General features: G+C 39.1%; 1 pseudogene; it reads right to left on the bottom strand.

The window, feature by feature from the left end:
• Positions 1 to 1,531: 1,531 nt before the first annotated feature.
• Positions 1,532 to 4,114, bottom strand: LOC127083494 (oligopeptide transporter 3-like; annotated as a pseudogene).
• Positions 4,115 to 27,500: the final 23,386 nt, after the last annotated feature.

Here is a 27,500-nt window from a genome sequence, read left to right as displayed (position 1 = left end):
CGGTAAACCGATTAGTGGTAAAAAAATCGTTTAAGGAATTTATCCTCCAATTCCTACCAAGTCCAGATTGTTTCATTTCGAAGGAAAAGTAACCAATCTTTTGCCCCTCCAATCAATGAGAACCCAAACAACCTCAATTTAACCTGATCTTCAGTGACATCAGTTGGTTTGCACATTTAAGCTGTTTTATAGAAGCGTGCAAGATGCGCTCATGGGTCTTTAATCGCCTTCCCGTTGAACATATTTTATTTTAAACCTAAAAGTACATAATTTTTAATATCAAAGTTAGTAGGGTATGCTGATACAACCCCCCTAGGAACTTGTCCTTCATCGGTTTGTTTACAGCAGTCCCCCATAGTGAGGGGTTATGCAGCTGCCATGATGACTTCTTCTTCAGAGTAAGAAGAACTCGGTAGTTGATATTCTTCTAGTATTCTGCCATCCAGAGCTGCTTCTCTAGCTTCTTTTCTGAGAGCATATGCGGTTCTTTCAATTTCTAGATCGAATGATATTAATGATGATTCTGAACTGCACATACACAAATAAAAAAAATGCCTCGGTAGCACTATGATAAACAAGAAAATAAAAAAAAACTAAAAAAAAAAGTGCACAAACATCATGTTGTTGAAAAATCAACAGTCCAGGGCAACGGCGCCAAAAACTTGATGACTTCTCGGCAAGTGTACTAGTAATGTCGAAGTAATAAAAACACCGAATCCACAAGGACGGCCTCAAAGGAAGATAAAATGTGTGCAATGTGAAATTTTGGTATCACATATGAGATGTCGAAGGTAATGTCACCACTACAACAAACAAGACCTTAGACAGCGCTTTAAAGCGCTGTCTAAACCTCCGCTGCTAAAGGTTTAGACAACGCTTTTTTAAATCTTAAAAGCGCTGTCTAAGCCCCCCCCTTAGACAGCGCTTTGGCCAAAAGCGCTTTATAAGACCCTCTTATTTTAAATTTTTTAGGTATACCTTAGACAGCGCTTTTGAAAAGCGCTGTCTAAGCCCCACCCCCTTAGACAGCGCTTTGGCCAAAAGCGCTTTCTAAGACCCTCCCAATTTTTTGCTACATCCAGGCAACGATGCATTAACTCTTGCTCTTTTGACATTGTACTCGACCGGTACAATCCGTTGCTTATGAACAACGACCTAACATTCACATTATTTTGTAGTTGATCCATGTCATAGAAATTCGAGAAAAATTTACGTTAGTGTCGTCTGCCTAACACAACTCTCTCATTTTATTCGAACTTGGGACCGACTATGCATAGTAAAATAACATAGACAAAATTAAAAAGAAAATAACAAACAATAAAAATAAAAATAATATTTTTTTGAATTTTTTTAATTCCTTAGACAAAATTGGAATAATTCACATGGTCAAGCAAGAAGCATATACACAATAATTGCTAAGCAATTGGTTATTAGGTAGTCCTTTCACCTATACTCCAAGCCTAATTTGTTTCCCACCCCAGAAGACAAAAACAGATACAAAAGAGAAAGTTTAGTCCAGGAGGCTTCTCTATTAGAATACAGGACAACCATCCACCACAATTCCTGGTGCAGTAGGGCAAGTAGCCAATGGGCAATGATCCAATTCAGTTCCCTACCATCTCAGACTATGGCCTGCATTTTGCAGAGCAAAGAAAATCAAAACAGCCATAAGAGCCGTGCCTGCATCAAGTGCCACCGATAGAACATAATTGTATTTCTGCCACCAACGTTTGTGGAAGCGAAACACAAAGAAGTTGAAGAACATTCCGGTCAATAGCCAGGTTGCAATGTTGGTTGGAGTTGCAGGTGGCATTCCAGCAAAACCATTAAATATAATTGGTACATTTATCATAGCAATCCATTTTTTGTCAGGGTAGATTTTGCTAAACACCCAAACAGGAACCGGTAACACAGCTCCAATCAAGAATAACCATACCAGGTTCCGGTACAATCCACCCGGTCCAAATAGTCGTATTGGTCCAATCAAACCCCATATAACCGATGCATCAAATGTCACTCGGTATTTCGGGCAAGTCCAAGGACTGTCACGGTGAGCATTATCATCCATGCAAATGTCCTTAATGCTATCTAACATCCACCAAGCCACTGAAACATTCATCACTTCAGCAACTAGAGTTCCCACCAGCTATTTAGGCATTTCAAAGTAAATAACTACATAAATAATGATTGATAAGAAAAAAAAAAAGCTTAAACTAGGAGATTTTGAGATGAAAAAGACCTGTGCTATATACATGCATCGAGGAGGAATTTTCATGTAGTGCCCGAGTTTGATATCTGACAAGAAAGATAGCGCATGGGCGGTGGTGATTCTCCCATAAATCTTAAAGAGCAAATTTGCAATTGGTGTTCCAGGAAGGACATACCCAATCATGAACTGTGCTATAATGTCATATCCAAGTTGCTGCAAGGTAACCAACCACACTCATGTTAAAATCATAAACTCCTCCATGCATCAAAATAGTATGTTAAAATCGAGATTCGATAGAAAAGAAAAGTACTATACTAGAGATGGAAGAAATACCTGGTTGGTAGTTGCTTGGATGACACCAATTGGGAGGGTTACAACAGAAGCTAAGGCGAAAGCCAAGAGCATACCCCACCATGGAAGTTGCACATCCACTTTCCATACCAAAGACATTATTATGGATAGTGCCATGCTCCCAAATAATACAATGAGGAACCATCATTCTGGTACTGTATTATAAGCCTTCATGAGTCTACCATGCACATCCAATTTTACATTACTCATCGCTGTTCTGCTTTGTCTCAATATTTTTCTGCGAGCGAACATGAAACTATGTCAGTGAGGGTCACGATAAGTCGATAAGAAATAAATCTATTATACAGGCTTTGAGAACAGCCTACCTGCCCTTAAACAATGCTACATGAGTGAGGGTTGACGTAAACCTAGCGAAACCTGCTCCAATAGATAATGCGTAGAGAGGACTGAGGTATAACTTGCTATATTTGTTGTATGCATCTATGTTAAGATCATATTCTTCATTTAAAATCTTAGTAGTGTCATACTTTTGTCCATCGTGAGTGAACAACTGATTAGAGAATATAGGAAACTTTCTAGCATCGAAAGTGTTAAACTTCCAGTAACATATAGGTAGAATTATATAGACAAACATGATAAATCCAACTCCCATATTAACAATGGAAGTCCATGGTGCAACAAGAGGGCTGCCACGATAAGCTGAAATCCCAGCCCAATCAAATGTGAAGGCGCCGACTCCAAGTCCTCGGTAACCTGATCCAACTTGATGTGCTGTTACGTTATTCGGCCACACCTAGCAAACCCATGAGAAGAATGTTAATACTGTGAAAAGATATCCAGGGAATGCATAATACAGGAAGCTTAGAGCCATTGCAATGAGGAAAAACTGCATCCTTGTAAGTCCTTTTGATTTTTCATTTTTTTAATGGAGAGCCCTGTAGCATAAGGTTTATGATGTAATCAAAACTAGTACTAGAGTATAAAATAGTAGTAACAAACTAGCAAGTTTTCATCTTAAGGTATCCGTGTCAACATGTCAGTGTGACTTAATATAGAAGTAAGGGTAAAAGAATGAACCTAAAGAGAGAGACTTGTGCGAGGTTTGCTGGCCACCACATTTCAATTGGGTTCACCAGATACCTCCTCAGAATCCCAGCCCATCCAAACCCTATTAACTGCAAACTCAATTTACAACTATATAAAGCAAATTTATCACAGAATATTTTAACCATGGAAAGATATATATTCAACTCATCTTCTACACTTTTTTCATGATAAGATAATCGTAATAATAACCTGTGCGCTTATGACGATGAGGAGAGCGAGAAGAAAACTGAGAGATTCTTTATAATAAGCTTTCATAATAGTAATGGCACCAATGGAGTAAACATCACCACCACCGCCGGAGGAGGAAACACCACAGTTAGCGAAGATAGCGATGATAACATGCTCCTTCATGTTAAACGGTCCAGGATTTAGAGTAAAACGCCATCCAACAAAACTGTACTCCTTCGTTGGAAGAGTTGCGGCCATGAACTTTCCGATTGGGAGAACAGCGATTTGCATGAGAATGGCTGAGATAGTGAGAGGCTGAGTTCGCTGTTAGGGTTCGCTGGAGGGGTTTAATCGCAGGAGGGAAAACAAAAAGAACTGAGAACGAAAATAGAAGTCTGAAATTTAATTTTAATTAGACCTTAGACAGCGCTTTTGTGGAAAGCGCTTTCTAAGATATGCCTTAGACAGCGCTTTCCAAAAGCGCTTTCTAAACCCCCACCTTAGACAGCGCTTTTGGTTTTAATTTTTTTTTAATTGAAAGACTTTAAACAGCGCTTTCTCAAAAGCGCTGACTAAGGTCTATATTTAAAAGCGCTGTCTAAGGGGGGGTCTTAGACATCGCTTTCTAAAAGCGCTGTCTAAGACCCCCCCCTTAGACAGCGCTTTCATTATTTTTTTAGAACATTTTCCGTGTTTTATTTTTATTTTAACCTTAGACAGCGCTTTCTTTTAAAAGCGCTGTCTAAGATGCGCTGTTAAAAAACCTTTTTGGCGTAGTGCATGACACTAATATCTGAACAATACAAACAGGATAAAGATAAAGAACAGTAATGCAAGAGACACAAGCAATTGTTAACCCAGTTCGGTGCAAACTCACCTACATCTGGGGGCTACCAAGCCAGGAAGGAAATCCACTAAATAGAATCAATTCAAAGACTGTCAGTAAACAACTCCAAGTTACAGTTTTTTCACCTAATCTCTACCCATGTGACTTCTACCTAAGAACTCTTAGATATGAGATCCTACTCACTCCCCCTCAATCACAACAGTGATATAAAACAAGAATTACAATGAAAAAAAGACACTCTTCAATGACACATACTTGATCTTACTTAAAAGCTTCAATCAAGTAAACACACACTCATGCTTAAAAGCTTAGAGTGACAAATTACAACTCAAAAATCAAACCAATTCAATCATCTATGGATGAATTGAATGGCTTACAATTCACACGACCACACAAGACTAAAACCCTTATTCTCTCTCAATATTTCGTTCGTTATTTCTTGTGTATAAAACCAGGTTTTCCATGTCCTTTATATAAAAGCATTTGGTTGGGCTTGGACATAATAGAACCCTAAAACTATTTTCCATTCAAATCTTCTCATGATAGCTAATTATATCTCCTTGGAAAATAAGTCAATCTAGTTGTAATTACTGATTGAGAGCGCGTTTAAATCATATCTTCAATCATACATAGATTTGCATTAAAAACGCAATCACACAATACATAACATTCAGACTGAATGTTCTGTATACATATGTCATGACATTGGGTCTGACATCACAGTAAAATCCTGCATAATTACATTTTAAACATCCTGCAGGTACAAGTTATCTTATGTCAAGACAACACATGTGACAACTTGTGAACACTCTAGGTTTTACCAAAATTGTTGCCAACACTTAGAACCCACAAACTCCCCCTTTGGAAAATTTTGGCTAAAACATATATCAATCCATTTGTTCACAAGAGTACAAACATATCAGCAGATAAGCAGCAACAGAAGTAATAACCACACAATTACTAGCTATAATAGCAACTAGTAAAACACACACATTAAACACATAAGTGCTTCTTCTCCCCCTAAGTATGTTCAACACAGACATCTCCTTCAACAACAACAACACCTGTAACATTCAGAACCACCCATCTGACATCTCCTTCAACATCACTTGTACAACACAAAACATTTATTTGTTCAACATCAGTTGTCATCTGTTCAACATCAGCTGTCATCTGTTTAGCCTAGCTACTCTGGCACATGTTAACTGCAGCTCTCCATAGATTAACTGCAGCTCTCCATATAATAACTTCTCCCCCCTTTTTAGTCAAAATAGACCAAAGTGACCAATTAGACAAAATAAATGTCAATTAGTCCAGTAGAGAATGTCACAAGTAATGTTATAACATATAAAATGTTAAAACAAAATGTCAGGTGTTACAGAACCATAATTATACACAGCTGTATCAGCTGAGATAAAAAGAAATCCAGAGAACTCATAAAGAGCCCAAAAATTACATCATGGCATCAAACAAGACTGCCAAAAAAACTACAAACATCAACCAACAAACATCAAAGCATCCAAAGCATCATCATAACAGAGGGACCATCTTCACCACAACTCAGTATGAGGAGCTAGCATCTTCATCAACTTCAGATCCAGAACTGCCACTAGATTGATCTTGAGACTCAGACCTCTCACTTGAGGTGTGGGCATCTGTTTCCTTGGCTTCACCAACATTATCCATATCTCCTTGCTCCAAGCTATTAATTAGAACCTCTAAAGCTTCTTTCCTAGCCTTACCCACCCTTATCCCAGTCTCCAATTCCTTACAGGTCTCTTTCAGTTCAGCAATCAGGCTACCTTGTGAGGCTGGCTTCTTCATCGCAGATGTCATAACAATGTCATTGACATGGCTGCCTTCAAATAACTTGTAATGAACTAAGCATGGAGGTTTTCTTCTACTAGGGATATCACTTGTGCTCAAAATACCAGGTTGCTGGCTTAGAATTATCCCACAAATTATTGAGGGAAAAGCAATTGGCAGCTTCACTGCATTTGTGGAAGCATGTTTGATAATTTGTTCAAACATGAACCTTCCATAATCAAAGTTAAGCTTGGTTCCAATGGAAAATATGATCCTTCCAAGCGCATTAGAGATTGTTGAGATGTGGTTTGTTGGTACCCAATTGGCTGACCCTATCTTATGGAAGATAGCATATTTCACAGTTAATTTGCCAACAGAGAGATGCTTTTTGCTTGGCCATTCCTCGACTTGTCCAGCAGTTATTGTCCTACAGACTTCATTGTCTGTGGCCTCTAATTCAACAGCTCCTTCTATTCCTCTTCCTAGGAATTTATTGATCACAGTTGGAGAGAACCTTACACACCTTCCTCTAACAAATACTTTGCAAAACTCTTTGTTGTTCTTGTCAGCAATGTCCTCAGGGATGTTCACCACAAACTCCTTAACAAGACCTTCAAAACATTGGGGTAATCCACTAACTATTTTCATTAAACCAGCAGACTTGATCAAATCCATAACCTCCTTCACTTCCACATCATCCTTTCCCAGTTCTCTTTCCACAGCTACTCTCCTATGTATTACAAATTTCCACTTGGCTGCACCATCTTCCAAATGGAAGGAAATGTTATCCAAATGCACTGCAACAACCTTAGCAGGAGATTTTCTAGCAGTTTTCCTTTTTACATGAGAGATGTCTGGGACATCGTCTTCAACATCATCCTCTGACTCAGAACTTTCTCTGACCTTTCTCTTCTTTACCTCCACTTTACTCCATGACTTTGAAGGATCTACAGCAGTAGCCTTCTTACTAGTTTTGGCTGTCATCATCTCAACCACATACCTCCCCTTTATGGTCTTCATTCTCTTTGCAACACTTGGCTTCAAGTGATGAAGCAAGGTATCATCTTCATCATCTGAGCTTTCTTCTTCCAGGTCAATCACCTTCTTACCAGAGTCATGCTTCTGAGAAGCATTTACAGATTTCTTACTAGGCACGGTTTTCCCTAAAGAACACAGTCCCTCAGTAACAATATCTTTCTCTGACCTGGATGAATCATCCTCTTTCTCATTGTGAGGTTCCACCTCAGGTGAGGGGTCCCTTCTAGATAGAGGAGTCGAAACTCCCTTGACTGAGTGTCCTTCATTTAGGATCCTCGTGACCAGATTCCTAATGACACGATCAGTATAATGCATGTCATCCTTAGAGGGAGGGTTATCAGAACTGTTACCTTGAGTGTTTCCTGCAGTGGAAGATGGACCAAGGGCGTTGCCTGAGATGACTGATAGGGGAATCACTTCCAAAATGTCTTCATTTAGAAAATCCATGGAGGGTGTTCTTGCTTTGTGAGTAGGTTTAAAACCAGAAGATGAAGGATGTTGTGACATCTTGTTGAGCTTGTGAAAGAATTTGTGTTGCCCTAGCAGAGATGGTCGATACAGTTTGATGAAGATGGAAGTGGTTGTGCTGAGGTTGCGTGTAGAAATGCTATAGATGGTAGTTCCAATACTAGGTAATGATTTACCATAAATGGGGAACTTTCTTTTAAGTGGGCAGACAATATTTTTATTACCTTTTCCACTCCAAATTAATTGCTATAAATTCTCATGGATACAAATCCCTAATTTCCCTCTTAAATATTCAAATTGATTAGCATCCAAAGCCTTTGTAAATATGTCAGCTAATTGTATTTAAGTAGTAACATGCTCCATGGCTATGATTTTTTCTTCCACTAGTTCTCTAATGAAGTGATGGCGAATATCAATGTGCTTTATCCTGCTGTGCTGAATAGTATTCTTAGAAATATTTATAGCACTCAGGTTGTCACAGTACAATGTCATGACATCTTGTGTGACATTGTATTCAGTCAACATCTGTTTCATCCAAACCAGTTGAGAACAACTACTCCCAGCTGCTATGTATTCAACTTCAGCAGTGGATAGGGACACACAATTTTGTTTCTTGCTAAACCATGATATCAAGTTGTTCCCCAAGAAGAAACATCCTCCTGATGTGCTTTTCCTATCATCAACACTTCCAGCCCAGTCAGCATCACAGTATCCAGTCATCATAGATCCAGAACCATGAGTATACAACATCCCATAGTCACTGGTGCCATTGACATATTTCAATATCCTTTTCACTTGGTTTATGTGACTGACTTTTGGTTCAGCTTGATATCTAGCACAAACACCTACAGCAAAGGCAATGTCAGGTCTACTTGCTGTGAGATATAACAGACTTCCTATCATTCTTATGTATAGACTTTGATCTACACTAATACCACTTTCATCTTTGGAGACGTTCAAATGTGTATGAGCAGGTGTCCTTTTATGACTTGCATTCTCCATGCCAAACTTCTTAACAATGTTCTCGGTATAATTGCTCTGGGATAGAAAGATAGAATCTTCCATCTGCTTGACTTGTTGCCCAAGGAAATAGGTTAGTTCTCCAACAAGGCTCATCTCAAATTCAGACTGCATTTGTTTAACAAAATGTTTGACCATCTGATCTGACATTCCACCAAACACAATATCATCCACATATATTTGAGCCACCATGAGTTTTCCTCCTTCATTCTTAACAAATATGGTCTTGTCAATTCCTCCTTTCCTGTATCCATTGTTAGTGAGGAACACTGTGAGTCTCTCATACCATGCCCTAGGAGCTTGTTTCAAACCATAGAGGGCTTTCCTCAACTTGTACACATGCTTTGGAAGATTTGGATCTGTAAATCCTTTAGGTTGTTCAACATAAACTTCCTCATTTAAGTAGCCATTCAAGAAGGCACTTTGTACATCCATTTGGAACAGTTTGAACTTCAGAATACATGCCACTCCAAGCAATAGTCTAATGGACTCAAGACGAGCTACAGGGGCAAATGTTTCATCAAAGTCAACTCCTTCAACTTGAGTATATCCTTGTGCTACTAATCTTGCTTTATTTTTAGTAACCACCCCTTGTTCATCAGATTTATTCTTATACACCCATTATGTTCCTATGACATTTATTCCTTCAGGTCTTGGAACCAGTTCCCATACTTCATTCCTCTTGAATTGGCCTAACTCCTCCTGCATGGCATTGATCCAGAACTCATCAGTCAAGGCTTCCTTGACATTCCTAGGCTCAACCTTGGACACAAAATAGCCATGTGAGATCACTTCCCTTGATCTAGTTGTGACCCCTTTATTTGGGTCTCCTATAATGAGATCTTTGGGATGATCCTTCTGATCTCTAATGGAGGGTCCCTTGTTGATTTTGTCAACTTCAGGTTCAGCTTGAGGAGGTTCACTCTCATTATTTTTATCTGGTAAATCAGCTGGGGCATCATTTGGAGATGTCTCAACATCGTCTGTGACATCATTCTGTTGATCATCAACCACAACATTGATAGATTCCATCATTACTTTTGTTCTGGAAGCATAGACTCTATATGCTCTGCTATTTGTTGAGTAGCCCAAAAATATTCCTTCATTACTTTTGGGATCCATCTTCCTTCTTTGTTCATGATCAGTCAAGATATAAAATTTACTACCAAACACATGGAAGTATTTGACTGTAGGTCTTCTTCCTTTCCAGACTTCATATAAGGTAGTAGGAGTCCCTTTCTTCAAGGATACTCTATTGTGAACATAACAAGCTGTGTTCATAGCTTCAACCCAGAAGTGGTAGGGTAATTTCTTGGCATGAATCATAGCTCTGGCTGATTCTTGGAGAGTTATATTTTTCCTTTCTACCACACCATTTTGCTGGGGAGTAATGGGAGATGAGAACTCATGACTGATTCCTTCTGATGCACAGAATTCAGCAAATTTGCTGTTCTCAAATTCCTTCCCATGATCACTTCTGATTCTAATAACTTAACTTTCCTTTTCTCTTTGAAGTCTTAGACAAAGATCTTTGAAGATTTCGAATACATCAAATTTTTTTCTTATAAAATTAACTCAGGTGTATCTGGAGAAGTCATCCACCACTACATAAGCATACTTCTTCCCACCAAGGCTTTCCACCTGCATCGGTCCCATCAAATCCATATGGAGGAGTTCAGCACCCTGGAAGTGGTGTCATGTCTAAGCTTCTGGTGTGACATCTTTGTTTGTTTTCCAATCTGACATTCCCCACAAACTCTTCCTTCATCAATCTTCAAGTTGGGAATTCCTCTAACAGCTTCAACAAATATAATCCTCTTCATTCCTTTAAGATGCAGATGGCCCAATATTTGATGCCATATCTTCACTTCTTCTTCTTTGGCTAAAGTACACATTGAAGAATAACCAATTTCTTGAGAAAACCACATGTAACAGTTGTCTTTAGACCTGACTCCTTTCATGATCACATCATTTTCTTTATTAGTAATAAGACATTCAGTTCTTGTGAAGTTTACAGTTAGACCTTGGTCACATAGTTGACTGATGCTTATTAGGTTTGTAGTCAGTCCCTTAACAAGTAGGACATTGTCAAGGTTAGGGACTCCAGGACAGTTAAGCTTACCAATCTCCTTAATTTCACCCTTTACTCCATCTCCAAAGGTTACATAGCTGGTGGCATGAGGATGAAGTCCGGTTAACAGGCTTTTGTTTCCAGTCATGTGTCTGGAGCATCCACTGTCAAAATACCAGTCTTCTTTGGCTGAAACTCTGAAAGAAGTGTGAGCTATCAGGCTTGTAACACCAGTCCTAGGAACCCATTGTTTTCTGTTGACAGGTATGTGATGTTTGGGTCTAGGTTGATGATGAGATGGACTAGGATATCCATACAACTTATAGAAGAATGGTTTTATGTGCCCAAATTTTCCACAGTAGTGACATCTCCATCTTTGATGTTTCCCTTTCTGCTGTCTTCCTTTGTGATGTTGTGACATGTGATGTGATATCTTTGGTCTGCTATTAGTGTGACTGCACTCAGGTTTGGATTTTGATTTGCTACCAGTGTGACTACACTCAGGTTTGGATTCATTGAACCCAATGCCAGATTTGTCTCCTATCATTTGTCCAGTCTGGAGAATTTTGTCTAAGGTGTCAGATCCATTGTTTAGCATCCTGACATACTTTGAAATCTGTAGATGTTTGATTGGATGCATTGTATGATAAAACACTAGATGGATTCTAATGTCTTGACTGATGTCATGACATGCTGTGGAGATGACTGTTTGACTGCATTGTAGGTTAGAATATCTAACTGTACTCTGATGTCTTGACTGATGTCATGACATACTTGAGTTGTATGCTTCAGGTTTAGCTAATACAGGATCTACTGAATGTCAAACTAGATGTTATGACATTCATCCATGTCAGCAGTTACTGAGGAATAGAACAACTGGTGTTCTTTAATAACTCAGTATTTATTTCCAGTCTGTTTATCAAGGGGATAACAGACCTGACACAAAGCCTACTGTCTGAATGTCAAACTGGATGTTATGACATTCATCATTGACAGCATATACTGAATAATAGGCAGGTTGGTTGTCTGCTATAGTTCAGTATATTTCTCAGTCTACTTATCAAGAGGATAACAGACCTGGCGTAAGGCTCATTGTGTAAATGTCAAATTGGATGCTTTGACATTTATGAATGTACGCTGTTACTGAAGTATGGACAGATTGGTCCTGTACAGTACATCAAATTTGTACAGTCTGTTTTCAGGAAGATAACAGACTTAGCATATGGTCTATGCTTTGGATGTCAAACTAAATGTTGTGACATTCACTCCAGGCAACATATGCTAAATTGTAGGTTGTTTAGTTTTCTGTTTCAGCATTTTTCTCAAGCTATTCTTCAGGAAATCAACAGCTGAGCTAAAATCCAGGAAACCAACAACTAAGCTACAATAAATGAACCTAACAAATAGCCTATTTGTTAGTAACCTAGTTGTGGAATTTAGGTTAACTCGCTTGACCTTAAATTTAGGAAATACAAGTAGAAGGCCCAAGTGCTACAATATAAAAGGATGGCAATCCTTCTTTCTGAACTCGGGGATTTTAGGCGTGAAGATTTTGTGTGTCCATCATACTTCACTACTGTATTTTTGTGTGTCTTGTATTAGGTGTATCTTGTGAGCCAAGCTATTATCACTGAGATGATTGCATTGGTATAGGGTGTTCATTGAGTTGTAAGTGTTGTGTCACTCTAAGCTTTTAAGCGTGAGTGATGTGTATCTTAATTAAAGCTGTTAAGCACAATCAAGAGTTGTTTGAAGTGTGACTTCATAATTGTCTTTAATCTTAATTAAAGGTTGTAATCACTGAGGTGATTGAGGGGGAGTGAGTAGGAACTCTGATCTTAGTGTAAGATTGAAATTGCATTGGGTAGGTATTAAGTGATAGGATTAAACAGTTGGTTTAAGGTCTGAATCAATACTACTAATAGTGGATTTCCTCCCTGGCTTGGTAGCCCCCAGACGTAGGTCATGTTGGACCGAACTGGGTAAACAATTCCTTGTGTTATTTACTGCACTTACTTTTTAAGTTCTGCATAATTCTTGTCTGTGCAGAATTGGATGTCATAACAACCCGTGTGACATTGAAAGTCTGTTAACTAGAATTTCAATTGGCATCAGAGCAGGCACCCTGCCTGTTAGTTTCTGGGTGAGATCTAGGGAAGTTACTTTCTAGAACCATGGACAAGAATGTAGGACACTCAAATAGACCACCCATGCTGGATGGTTCTAACTATGATGACTGGAAGCCTCGTATGATAGCCTTCTTAAGGTCTCTAGATAGCAAAGTCTGGAGAGCTGTCAACAAAGGATGGGAACATCCAACGAAGACAGGTAACGATGGAGTCAATATGCAAATTCCTAAAGAAGAGTGGGACAAGGAGCAAGAGGCATTAACCCTTGGAAATTCTAAGGCCTTGAATGCATTGTTCAATGGAATAAGCAAGAACATCTTCAGACTGGTGCACCACTGTGAGCTGGCCAAGGAAGTGTGGGATACCCTCAAGATAACTCATGAAGGTACCTCCAAGGTGAAGATGTCTAAACTTAAGATGCTGACCACCAAGTTTGAAAATCTGAGGATGAAAGAGGATGAGACTATTCATGACTTTCACATGAATATTCTTGAAATTGCCAACACCTCTGGTGGCTTAGGTGAGAAAATGGCTGAAGAGAAACTTGTAAGAAAGATTCTCAGGTCTTTACCTAAGAGATTTTCCATGAAGGTCACTGCTATGAAAGAGGCTCAGGAGATCTGCAATATGAAGGTGGATGAGCTCATTGGTTCTCTCCAAACCTTTGAAATGGGCTGGTGTGAGAATGCTGAAAAGAAGAACAAAAGCGTAGCTTTTGTATCAAATACTGAAGAGGAGTAAGAAGCAGGATATACTGGAGGTGATGAAAGCATATCAGAAGCCATAGCCATGCTTGGGAGACAGTTCAACAAGTTGGTGAAGAAGATTGATCAAAAAGGTAGACCAAATGTCAAGAACATCTCGTCTGACATCAGGAAAAGATCAACTTCTGAAGAAAAGTTCAACCAAGGCAAGGGAATCCAGTGTCATGGATGTGAAGGTTATGGACACATTAGAGCTGGATGTCCTACTTACCTTAAGATGCAAAAGAAGGGGCTATCTGTCACATGGTCTGAGGGAGATTCTGAGAGTGAATCTGAAGGAGAATCTGCGAAACATGTCACTGCACTAGCTAGTGTTTGTGCCACTGATGATGACTCAAGTGCAGATGAACTGACCTTTGATGAACTTGCTGCATCATATAGGGAGCTATGTGTCACCAGTGCAGAAGTGCGTGTACAAGGAGAAAAGTAGAAGAAGCTCATCAAGGAGCTAGAGGATGAGAAACAGAAGCATCTGACAGTCATAGATGGTCTAAATGGTGAGATAACCTTGCTGACCTCCAAGCTGGATCAAATGACGAAATCCATCAGAATGCTAAATAAAGGAACAAATTCCTTGGAAGAGATCCTAAAGGTGGGACAGAAGTCTGAAACCATGTCTGGTTTAGGCTTTGTGAAAAAATCCTCAGCTGAACTCAAACGCTCAAAGGCTAAAGTTCAGAAATTCAGGCGGAGGTCACACCCAATGTCTCAACATCAGGGAACCAGGATGAGTAACCATCAGAAGAAGAAATTCCAGCGATGGAGATGTCATCACTGTGGTAGGTTTGGCCATATAAAAGTCTTCTGCTACAGGCTGCATGGTTATCCTAACCAAGCCCCTCATGTCAGACCTAAGCATAAGGCATATAGGCATAATGGCCCCATCAAGAAACGAAAATGGTATGCTAGGTTAGCTCACACAGCTCTGAGGGCATATACCAGAGAAGACTGGTACTTTGACAGTGGCTGCTCAAGACATATGACTGGTATGGAGAATTTATTGGTGGATATACAACCTCACACTACCAGTTATGTGACCTTTGGTGATGGTGCTAAAGGAAAAATAAAAGGTGTGGGTAAGCTGAACTGCTCTGGAGTTCCAGAACTGAACAATGTGCTATTAGTAAAAGGACTAACTGCTAACCTCATCAGCATAAGCCAACTGTGTGATCAAGGGTTCTATGTTCAGTTTACTAAGGAGCTACGTGTTGTGACAAATGGAGACAATCAGGAAGTTATGAGAGGATCCAGATCCAAAGATAACTGTTATCTGTGGGAACCTAAAGTCTCAAACTTTTCCATAATTTGCTCCTCAGCCAAGGAAGAACATAAGGTGAAGCTGTGGCATAGACGCCTTGGTCATCTCCACTTACGGGGAATGAAGAAGATCATATCCAAGGAAGCAGTCAGAGGAATCCCAAAGCTGCTTATTGATGAAGGAAGAGTCTGTGGAGAATTCCAGGTCGGCAAGCAAACCAAGATGTCACACCCTAAGCTGGGACATCCTACAACCTTCAAAACTCTGGAACTTCTGCACATGGACTTAATGGGACCTCTGCAGGTTAAGAGTCTGGGTGGAAAGAGGTATGCCTATGTGGTTGTTGATGACCATTCCAGATACACTTGGATAAGCTTCATCAGAGAAAAGTCAGATGCATTTGATGTCTTCAAAGAACTATGCATCAGACTTCAAAGGGAAAAGGACAGTTGTGTTGTCCGAATTAGGAGTGACCATGGGACGGAGTTTAAGAATTCCAGGTTTAATGAGTTTTGCTCGTCTGAAGGGATAAGTCATGAGTTCTCCTCTCCTATAACTCCTCAGCAAAATGGGATAGTTGAAAGAAAAAAAAGAACTATTCAAGAATCTGCCAGGGCAATGATTCATGCAAAGAAGCTTCCTATGCACTTTTGGGCCGAAGCGATGAATACAGCTTGCTATGTTCACAATAGAGTTACCTTGAGAAAAGGAACCTCCTCCACTCTGTATGAAATATGGAAAGGCAGAAAGCCCACTGTGAAGTACTTTCATATCTTTGGAAGTAAATGTTACATTCTCACAGATCGTGAACAGAGAAGGAAAATGGATCCCAAAAGTGATGAGGGTATATTCCTAGGATACTCAACTAACAGCAGAGCTTACAGAGTGTTCAACTACAGGACCAATGTCCTGATGGAATCCATAAATGTTATTATGGATGACATTATCTTTGGTGGAATGTCAGAGCAAATGGTGAAACATTTTGTGCACCAGATGCAATCTGAGTTTGAAATGAGTCTGGTTGGGGAACTGACTTATTTTCTTGGAACGCAAGTTAACCAAATGGAGGATTCTATGTTTCTCTCCCAAAGCAAATATGCCAAAAACATAGTTAAGAAGTTTGGTATGGATAATGCTAGGCACAAAAGAACTCCTGCACCTACGCATTTAAAGTTAACCAAAGATGATGGAGGTCTCAGTGTTGATCAATGCTTATATAGAAGCATGATAGGTAGTCTACTATATCTAACTGCAAGTAGACCTGATATTTCCTATGCAGTTGGAGTGTGTGCTAGATACCAAGTAGAGCCCAAGGTGAGCCACTTGAATCAAGTCAAGAGGATTCTCAAGTATATCAATGGGACCTATGACTATGGTATGCTATACTCTCATGGCTCTGAGCCTGTCCTATCTGGGTATTGTGATACTGATTGGGCTGGGAGTGCTGATGACAGAAAAAGCACATCAGGAGGATGTTTCTTCTTGGGAAACAATCTCATATCATGGTTCAGCAAGAAGCAGAACTGTGTATCTCTGTCCACTGCAGAGGCTGAATACATAGCGGCTGGAAGCAGTTGTTCCCAACTGGTGTGGATGAAACAGATGCTTACTGGGTACAATGTCTCTCAAAATGTCATGACATTGTTCTGTGATAATCTCAGTGCCATCAATATTTCCAAGAATCCCATCCAACACAGCAGGACCAAACATATTGACATTAGACATCACTTCATCAGAGATCTGGTGGAAGACAAAGTGATTACCTTGGAACATGTAGCCACTGAACTACAACTGGCTGACATATTTACAAAGGCTCTGGATGCTACTCAGTTTGAAAATTTAAGGGGAAAACTGGGAATATGCCTTTCTGAGGACTTATAGCAACCAAGGATGTTTGGGATGTATTGTTTAATATCTCAACCTATTAAGCAATTGAAAGTGTGCTATGACTGGACAACAGTTCACAACTATGTTACTTGCTGCAAGTGTAGTAACAAGATGTTAAGGGGATATCCTAACATAGGTCGGCATGTGTGCCTGCTGGACTTCAAGAAAGTGTTCATGCAGGAGTGGTTCAAGATGTCAGACTCAAAGTCATGGCATCTGATATGGGTGTACCTGCTGTAAAGCAAGAGTGTGTAACTACTTGATCAAAGCTGTGAAGCAAGGTCAAGTGGGTGATGTCTTGATCAAAGCTGTAAAGCAAGATCAAGAAGGGATATTCTTGATTGAAACTGTGAAGTAAAATCAAGTATGTAATTCTGTCATTTGTGTGTAATTATGTTTTTGTTATGTTGGTCTGTAATTTAAAGTGTTGCTTTGGCAACATTTTTGACAAAAAAGGGGAGTAACACCTGTGATGGTGATGCCCCAGGACAACAGATTGTTTTGCTAAACAGATATTGAAGATCCTCTAATCCAGAGGTTGTGCTGCAGCTGATGTTCCACTTCTATGAGTGTGAGTGTGTGTATGTGTGCTACAATTATAAGTTTTTATTTAACTTCTGTATGTGTGCTGATATGTGAAGTTTTTATTTAACTTCCATCTGTGTGAGTGTGCTGCTACTCTGAGTGTATTAGTGTAAGACCCCAATTTTGGTCCTAAGATCCCTCATGGCCCATATCATATCATATCATGGCCTCAAGGATCAATGCATACCCTAGCTGTCCTCCTAGCGGGTGGGATACCTTGTGAGTGTGGTTCTTGATCACCAAGCATGTGTTGCATTTGTATATCATTGCTTTTCATATGTTTACTAACCAAAAGTACAAAAATATTGTCATCTAACCAGGTTGCTTGCAGATGAAGCTAGCCAGGTCAAAACAGTCAAATCAAGCCTTGAGCAATAGATGGTGGCCATTCTTGAAGAATTTGGACACCATGATCATTCATAAAGAGTTCATATAACTTGTGATATCATCTGGAATCAAGATCTCAATTGGAAGAGGCTTGGAATTCATCAGAACATGGCCCAGTCAGACAAAAGTCAACAAAAGTCAAACTGGGTCAACTGTGGATTTAATCAGTGATTTGATGATTGGAATTGGTTGAAAATGTCTCATTCATGTCTATATAAACTTCATTTGGCATTTCAAAGGCCAAGGTTGAAGGAATGGAGGTCAGACAGAAAGTTTCCCAAGATAGCAGGTGACTGGTAACTGAAGTTTCCAAAAATGGAAAGTTTTTGACCTCAAAAACAGAAGTCCAAGGAAGCTTCAAATGAAAAATTGTTCAACATGACAGATGTAGATCTTGTTCTCACCTTTCCAAAAAGTCCAAGAACTCAAAAATCCAATGTGTGGTTTGCAAGATATGATCAGATGAATTTCAAAAAGACCCGTAATCAGGAGGCCATAACTACCACATGGTTTATCCAAATTGCAAGTTCTTTATATGCACAAACTCCATTTGATATGTACTTTCATGGTGCATAATTGGATTTTTCCAGAATTGCTCAATGCAAAAGGTCAAATTTCAACTGGACTGTTAAATGAACCAGGGGCAAAATCGTCCAACTTGTGAAATAATTGGAATTTTTGAGTGGGGATTTTTGCAACACCTCACAAATGGCATTTGAAATTTGTTGGAATATTCACAACATGCCTAAGCCTTGTGGTTTGAGAATTGGGTTTGAAAATGAATTGGAAAAATGGACACATAAGCCATCACATGGTGAAATTGGAAAATATTGGGAATTTGAGAACAAGGCCAATGCAACCAGCTCCAAAAGGGTATTTTTGACTTGTTTCAAGTGTTAATTTTCTGCTGTCATGCTTCTAATGAAAAAGAGCTTAAAAATCCAATCTCACACATAAACCATATTTGCACTAATCCTCTCTTTTCACTAATTTTGATTAATAGTGGATTAAGAATCCATATATATATTTAACCCCTAACAGAAATACAGATTAACGACAATTGCATTAATCATTTTTTCTGCATAACAGAAAAGCAAAACGAAAAATCTCAATTGTTCTCTCATTTTGCAGAAAAAAACTTCAATAATATTTTTGCATTTTTGACCAATTTCACTGGATCTTTGTGATAATTCTCTGGATAATCATCATTGTTAGGTGTTTTGGAGTTTCTGTTTGCAGGTTCTTGAATCAAAAAAGCTCAAAAACGCAACTGTTACGATCTTCAGTCATCCATGGCAGCGACACGATCTCACTCTTTCAAGCATTGCCGAGCCAAGCGAATCACTCCATGCGTCTCCTGAATCAATCTCCAGCTTCTGTTTTCGCTCGTTGAGGCAAAACGCTCGCGGTTTCATAGCTGCAACATCAAGAAGGTTAATATTCGATGCTCACCAAATGCAAAATTATGTTGTGGTTATCGTAGATTATAGCTCATGGATCGTGTATCAATTTGTAGAATTGCGTTTCTTTCCGAATTGTACGAGTTCTTGTAAATTGAAGTTGCGAAGCCTTTATTCTTTTCCTTCGATTCTTGCTATATATTGATTGATAGATGAAATTGAAACCATATTTGAGTTCCTGAGATAAAACCGGTTCGACCGGTATGCTACTCGTTAATTTCCTTGGCCGTTTGCGAAAATTGGAAATTCGCGATGATGAACAGTAGAAGAACCGATGAACATAGCGAAGAAGATGCTGATTTTCTGCAGAAAATCGCCCCAGATCCTGTTTCCGCTTGGCTTCCCTTTGGATTTGTGTTTCTCATCACCAGGTCCAATCGACGTGCGCCACGTCACTTAGTTAAGTGATGCGTTTTGCATCAGGACCGGTCATTTACCACTTGTGCCACTGGTTCCAAAATAAATTAAATAATTTCGTTTTAATTCTAATTAATTGTTAAATAAATATTAAAAATCTTAAAAAATCACAAACTCATCAAAAATAATCCAAAAAATATAATAATTTTTTTGTTAGTTTTATTTTTCCTCTACTATTTTATAAAAATGAAAAAAGAAGTAGTGCTTGGAAAAAATATTAATGGACCTAGAGATATTCTAAGGTGTGCATATTTTCATACATATTACCATTTTAATTGTATAGACTACATACTATATCCAAATTAATTGAAAATTGAAACATGGATTCTTGACTCATCTCTGTATTTTTTGACATAGGTTTGGGAATTTTTTAGCCTATGATCTATTATATATGAATTATTGAAGTTGGACATGTATATATGTGACATAGTTTGGTATGCTGAATTCCCCAAATATTTTCCTATGCTTCCCATTGGCCAATGGCCCTAATTTTTTGCAGGAAGTTTATTGGACATGTTAGCTATCATTGATAATTTTCGTGGATTTTTTACAATCAATTTTCAAATTGATTCGTATTTTTTCTTGCTGCCTAGCATGTTAGAATTCCATTGGTGTAACATTTAGAATTTATGTTGCCATATGCTCATAATTAATCAAATGGACATGAAACTTTGTAGGATAGTTCTTAACATGTTAAGGTAGCTTTTGGCTTTGGTCCCATGAATTTTGAATGTAACAATTGCTGTTTGCCATTAGATGGAAGTTGGTGTATAATTTTTGACTTCATTTGATGTAGTTTTTGCATGCTGTACCATGTTTAATTAATTCCTATTGATCTACTAGTCCAAATGACTTGAAAATTAACATGTGGCTTGCTGAATGTCTTCTGGTTAGAACATAATTTTTGTGGATTTTTTGGTGCCATTTTGGCATTTATTTGAATGTGATCTTGCTGGTTGTTTGTATGAGACTCCACTTTGCTTCTTTTGCCTTCCATGTTGCATAAATAGAAATAGGAGTATAGTTTGGATATGGGACCAATTGGGATCCCTTTGTAATTGATATAGCTTGACTTTGATCATGATTAGCTTGCTGTTTTAAGATTTTTCCATCTTTTTGACCCTAGGCTAGTCCTAGTGGTCATGTTACTTACATTTGAAGTGAATTGTGCCTTTTCAGGTTAAGGAGTTAATGATTAAGGAATTTGCTCCACATTATGGATTGTGTTACTTGACACATATGACTAATGTATTTGTTTTGTAGGATGTTTGGTTCATGTGAGCCTTGTGCTATGCACATCATTATTTGTATAATTGTACTTTGTTAATTGATTCTTATGTTGTTATCTGTTTATGAATGGGATGCTGATTTTATTGGATTGTTTCCAGGTACCCTTTAGTCGCTCAGTTCTCTTAAGAACTTGCTTTGCTTTGCTTAAATAGCAACTCGCATTGAGGTATAGAACCTTCTTCTTCATGTAGTCTGGAGACCCGGTCTGTTATTTGACCGGGCAAATTGTCTGAAGTCCTCCTTAAGAGGCATTGATTGTGTATGTTTATGTTTGTCCCAAGCAGGAAAAGTCCTCATTTGAGGCAATTGGTGGAAGGTAGAGATAAATAGCCTATCTCCCACTATTCAGTGAGTCTTCTCATTGCTCCCATTACATGGTTGTAGCATTGAGATCCATACCCAAGATCTATCGAGTCCAATCGGGGAAAGAGTTCCATCTTTCTGAACTCCCCCACATTCTTATATTTACATGCTCTCTCGGACCTGAGATAGAAGCAATGAGGCACACCCCTCATATCCTTTCATCCGCTTCACCTGAGCCCCTCAATGGCCAGGTTAAGAGCGACACTTACCTCTTACAGTGGACTTTCATAGTCAAACCCTTTTGCTTGAGCCTCATGAGTGGTTATAGCGTGTGCTACTTGAATTTTTGTGATTGATTACTTGATTCATTTATACATGATTATTTGATTGCCATTGTGCATTTACTATCATTGATTGCCATTGTGCATTTATCATCTTCGTTTGCCATTAGTGCATGATCATTTCTTTTGTCCTTGTGACATTGATGTTTTCCCATTGAGGAACCAGTTATAAGTCCCAGTGAGTTGGCATCTGTTCCCATGACATGGAAGAGATAGAGTGTAAGACCTCACTGGTCACTCATATCTCCTTTGCTCTTTGTTTGAGCATTGTTGTTGTATGTGAGGATTCATTGTAAGTCCCTGTGGTGTGGCATTGGTATTCCTATGATCATACTGTGGAGGTTAACCTAAGTCCAGATGGATTGGCAGTTGACTTCCCTGTTTTGTTTTTTTGTTTTATTCTGATGGAGATTAGTGTAAGTCCATAGAGTGGCTTCTGATATCCTTGCTTGTTTTAGGAGACAGGTATAAGACCATTGAGTGGCATCCAGTATCCGCTTTTATTTACTTTCATCTGTTACCATGTTCAGATTATTGCTCGTTTGTAGCCTATTCCTAAGGACCCACTTGAATCATCTTCTATATGATTTCAAGAGGCGGACCCTTCTAAGAAGTTTTACATTCCACCATTATCCATTCATCCCATTGTGTCCTACCTTTTCACACATGTTTTAAAAAAAACTCTGAAATAAGTGTTGTGCAAACATTCTCACCTTCTTTCCAAATTAGAAACTTGGACCTTAAGTCCATGATTTTCCAAACTTCATTTTTGTAAATACTTCATTCTGAATTGACTTTAATCATACTTTGACCTTTTTGTAAATAATCCAAATAACTCCACTCATTCAAATGATTTTGTGGCTTTGTCCATGTTTGTTAAGTTTTCATACATTAGCTATAGGTTTGATTTACCCTAGTTGGTTGATATTAATCTCACCTATTTGTCCTTAGTAGATGAATTGTAAGTCTTCCTTGCCTATTATAGGGTTAACCCCTCTCTGGCAAGTAGAAGCTTTTCTCACATGGTGGACTAGTTGTTATACAAGGTTGAGTTTTCTCCCGTGGGTAACGTAAGACCTTTAAGCTTGTGTTTTAAAATTGAATCAACTAACTTTTGGAAGTTTTTAGCCGAACTACGGCGTTTTGATCCTTACCTTTGATGGAAGGTACGTAGGCAGCGGGTTCATCCGTTCAAACCCAATAATTAACATGTACATTCTTTCCTCATCATCCCAATCATGTTTGCACAATACTTATGTCATGACAAATAATAATTTTCAAACAACAAAGTGTGAAAAGGGCTCCCTAGGAGTACCTAGGACGCATTGGGTGCCTAACACCTTCCCATTGCGTAATTTACCCCTTACCCCGATCTCTGATCTTTTTATTAGTTTTCTACGTGTAAAACTTCTTAGGTTTTTGTTCGCTTTTTAACCAGTCCTTAGGATAAATAAAAGTGCGGTGGCGACTCTATATTCATTGTATGCTTTGCTTATGATTTAATTGATAGATCATATAGTAACGAATACACCGCTACAGAAAAGTGGCGACTCTGCTGGGGACCTTCAACCTTGGTGGTATTGCCTACTTTTCACATTGTTGTGTGATATATTATTATTTGTTATTTGACATATTTTTGTACAATTTGGGATAACTGTATTGATTGTGATGTTTGAATTGCTTGATATACAAATGCTGTTTGCTTTGGTGATCTCTGTGAGATGAGTTCTATACCCGAACTCGAGTGCACTCTAGGATAGGAGAATGGCGTAGTCTTGTCGACTGGTGTGGAGTAGTCCTTAGCCAGTTGACTTGCGAGTCCATTCACTTGGTGGAGGTCATGTTGGATTGATAATGTCACACAAGTTATTTGTGGTTAGGCATTATTCTTTCAATCATGTGCCTTAGAAGCCAAGGACCTTAGTTTACCAAACCCATCTTGGCCTATTTTTAGGACGTAGTGCGGAGGTCGTTCAGATGTAAGATCTGATGCGATTGTCACGCGATACTACACTCATAAGAGTTTCTCTTGAGAATATTCTTGGAATACGAGTATTCGTTCCTCCGATAATATTCGAAAGATGGAACGATGATTACGGGAACCTCTGATAGAACATGTCTGGCAGGTTTAAACCCTAGTACACTCCCTTTGGGTGGTTCTTAACCGAGACTCCATGCTCGTGACTCTCAGCAAACCCGTGATTCGTGGTTGAGTCGTTCAAACATCGTTAATATCAATGGATCCCGGATCAGGTGTAAAACCTAAAATCCACCAAAGCGGCTGGTTGATATTAAGGATGTTTGAGCCGGTTCATGTACCGTTAATATCAATGGAACTTGGGTGTCGATAAGGTGAAAAACCTAAATCCACCAAAATGGATGATTGATATTAGGGATACATAGAGCTTTCCCACGACCTTTGTTTGGTGTGCCTTGCTTGATCCTTGAGTGTGATTGTTGCATTCATACATTCATGCATTCATCTGCATCCATATCATCAGATAAAAAGAAAATTTTCAAGGAACTCAAAGGAGTTTATTTGCAGAAAATTTCAAACATGAAAAACCAGGAAAATTTTTTCACCTGATCTATCTGATGAGATATTCTCATATATGATCAAAATGCTTAAATACTTCAAAGTTTGCAAATAAAACCCTCGGGTTCCTTTGAAATAAAAAACAGAGCATATGCATAAACACTTCATGCATCATTTGCATAAGCGGGTGTTTTGTTCCAGTCTCCCGTCCTGTGGTCTGACCCTGCGATCTTCATTTATTTTGGAGACGCACTTCGCCGGTATTATACCAAAGCCAACTCTTCCAGAGATTGATGGATCATCTTGAGCAAGAGAATTGTGAACTCAAGGAGGAATTTCCCCGACTGAGTACTTTTGATGGATTAAATCCCGGGCTGGCATTGGCTACTGTTTTGGGGCATATCATGATCAGCCTGAAGAGGAAGCTGCTGCTATCATTGAAGAAGATGCAGAGGACATGTGCAATTTCGTTATTCCTGGTGGTGTCTGCCACAATTGGGTCGCTGTGGATGTTCCTACAGTTATCCATAGATCAGAGTAAATAATGCTCACTTTGTTTAAAACCCTTCTCCCATGCCAAAAGGAGAAGTGATGACATTGTTTGGCAGCATTTTAATACAGTGATGTTTTCATTCAATTAATGCATTGTTAAACATTTGTTTTTCCATTTGTTTTCACTTTTTGCCTTTGCATGAAATCAGTGATCACAAAAAACCTGAAAAACAAGAAAACAGCTTTTTCATCTGCATAAATGATTTGCTTGTTTAAATACAAAAGCTTTTCGTTATCCAGAATCATTATGCAGGGACTTCTAAACCCATTGAACATAATGATCAAACACCATCTCCCAATCTTGAATTCCTTGTATTCGAAGCAGAGGAAGATGATGTTGAGGGGGATTCCTGATGAAATTACCCACCTTCTTGAGCACGAAAAGAAGCTCATTCAGCTGTATCATGAGAATCAGCAAAACAGTCAAACTGGGGCATTACTAATGTAATGTAAAAAAAAAATAAAAAAAAAAAAAAAAATAAAAAAAAAAATAAAAAAAAATAAAAGAGGAGAAGAGGGTGAAAAATCAGAATAAAATGAAAAATCAGGAAAAAATTTTCAAAGAAAAAGAATAAAAGAAGCCTGATACCCTCAAGTCCCTAGTTGACTGATGCTGAATGGATTCTGAGTCGTTACGACCAATTGAATTTGATTGAAGAGAAGCGTTTAACTGCCATGTGTCATGGTCAGTTATATCAGCAGAGAATGAAGAAAGCATTCGATAAGAAGGTCAAGCCTCGCGTGTTCAGAGAAGGTGACCTTGTGCTCAAAAAAGTTTTGTCTTTCGCGCCCGATTCCAGGGGCAAGTGGACTCCAAACTACGAGGGTCCATATGTTGTTAAGAGAGCCTTTTCAGGCGGTGCTTTGATGCTTACAACAATGGATGGGGAGGATTTCACTCGTCCTGTGAATTCAGATGCAGTTAAGAGATACTTTGCCTAAAAAAAAAAGTATATGCAAATGAAAAACAGAATAACTCGCTAAGTTGAAAACCCGAAAGGGCGGCTTAGGCAAAAATGGGCGTCTCGGTGGAAAACCTGCAAGGGTAATCCAGGCAAAAATTAGAGACTTGAAAAAAAAAAAAAAAGCATATTTGCATCCCGCTAGATTGAGTACCTCACTCTGGGGCAATCTAGGCAAAAATTAGGGATCAGGCAAGTAACTGCATCCTGACGGGACTTTCTGGTCACCAGTCGTCTTCTCGTCAGAAGTTCTCGATTCGTCGTCAACTGAAGCTTCGAATACATCGAGATTCAAATTGGTAGAGAAAGGATCATTATGTTCAATGTAGCCCTCTTCCAATATATATCACTGATTTCAAATTTGTACAGATCTATGGAGTCTTGCCATTCGCAGGCTACCATTCCATCAAATAAATTTGAGCTTTTATCCAATTATTTACACTCTTATTTGTTTCAATTCAACAGATGTTTTGCATGTTTTAATTGATAAAAATATCATTGTTTTAAAAACGAAATTTTTCAAAATTTATTGTTTTAAACAAAGTGAACATTCACAAATGATAAAAGGATACTCAAAGAAATTCTCAGTGCTCTCCCAAGGGTGGCATGGCTTCCAACAGGTAAGACATTTGTTCATACTCCTGGTTTGGTTTGTATCCTTCTTCTCCAGATTTTGTTGTTGGGGTTGTCCCCCAAGCAGAGATTTGGTTGTTGGGGTTGTTCCCTAAGCAGAGCTTCTGTGGATTTTGACTCCCCGAAGCAGAAATGTGAATTGAAGACTCAGTCTGTTCTCCAGCAGTAGCCTCTCCCCGGCTTGATTGCTCAGGTGTTCAGAGAACTTGTGGTTAGTGGGTTGATATCCCCGTGTCCCGTATTTCTCCCCAAGTGAGTTGCCAGCATAATTGCAAGTCGAGCTGTTGGTGGGGTTATTCCCCAAGCGGAGTGTTGTTGAAGAGTCAGTGTTCTCCAACAGCAGTTTTCCCCAGCATGGATGCTTTCCTTGTGGAAGATTCGGCAGTTGATGGCGCCTCGTCACTTTCTCCAGTGGATCGCTATGCCCAGACTTTATTTGTCTCCTTGGCACAGTAGAGCTGTTATTGACATCCCCATTGCAGTCGCGAGCAGAGTTGTTGTCACTCTCCCCAGCGCAGTTGCCGGCGGATTTATCTATTTTCTCAGCACGGTCGCTTTCCTTTTGGAAGACTCGGTAAGTCGGTGGTTTGATACCCGGTACTTTACCTTTTCCCCGGCAAAGTCGAGAGCGGAGTGTTTACTTTTTCTCTCTATCAGAATGGTTGTTATTCTCAGCAGAGCAGGATTTATTTTCCTACTCAGTGGTTGATTGGGTTGATATCCCAGTATTTTCATCCATCTCTCTCCAGCATTTGCCTGCAGAGTGGTTGTTGTGGCAGTATTGCCTGTTGAACCTCTTCAATCCCCGGTATGGTCGGTTGATAGCTCCGTCATCCAGAGATTGTATTGATTTCTTGATTACTCTTCGATCCTACGTAGAGCGGATTTTGTTGCAGAATCTGCCGATGTGATCCGTCAGATGCGTGTTCGCCCCGAGTAGAGTGGTTTGT

The sequence above is a fragment of the Lathyrus oleraceus genome, chromosome 5 (assembly GCF_024323335.1).
Source record: "Lathyrus oleraceus cultivar Zhongwan6 chromosome 5, CAAS_Psat_ZW6_1.0, whole genome shotgun sequence".
NCBI classification, from domain to species: domain Eukaryota; kingdom Viridiplantae; phylum Streptophyta; class Magnoliopsida; order Fabales; family Fabaceae; genus Lathyrus; species Lathyrus oleraceus.
The sequence above is the reverse complement of the archived record's forward strand: the minus strand, read 5'-3'. Positions and strand labels throughout refer to the sequence as shown.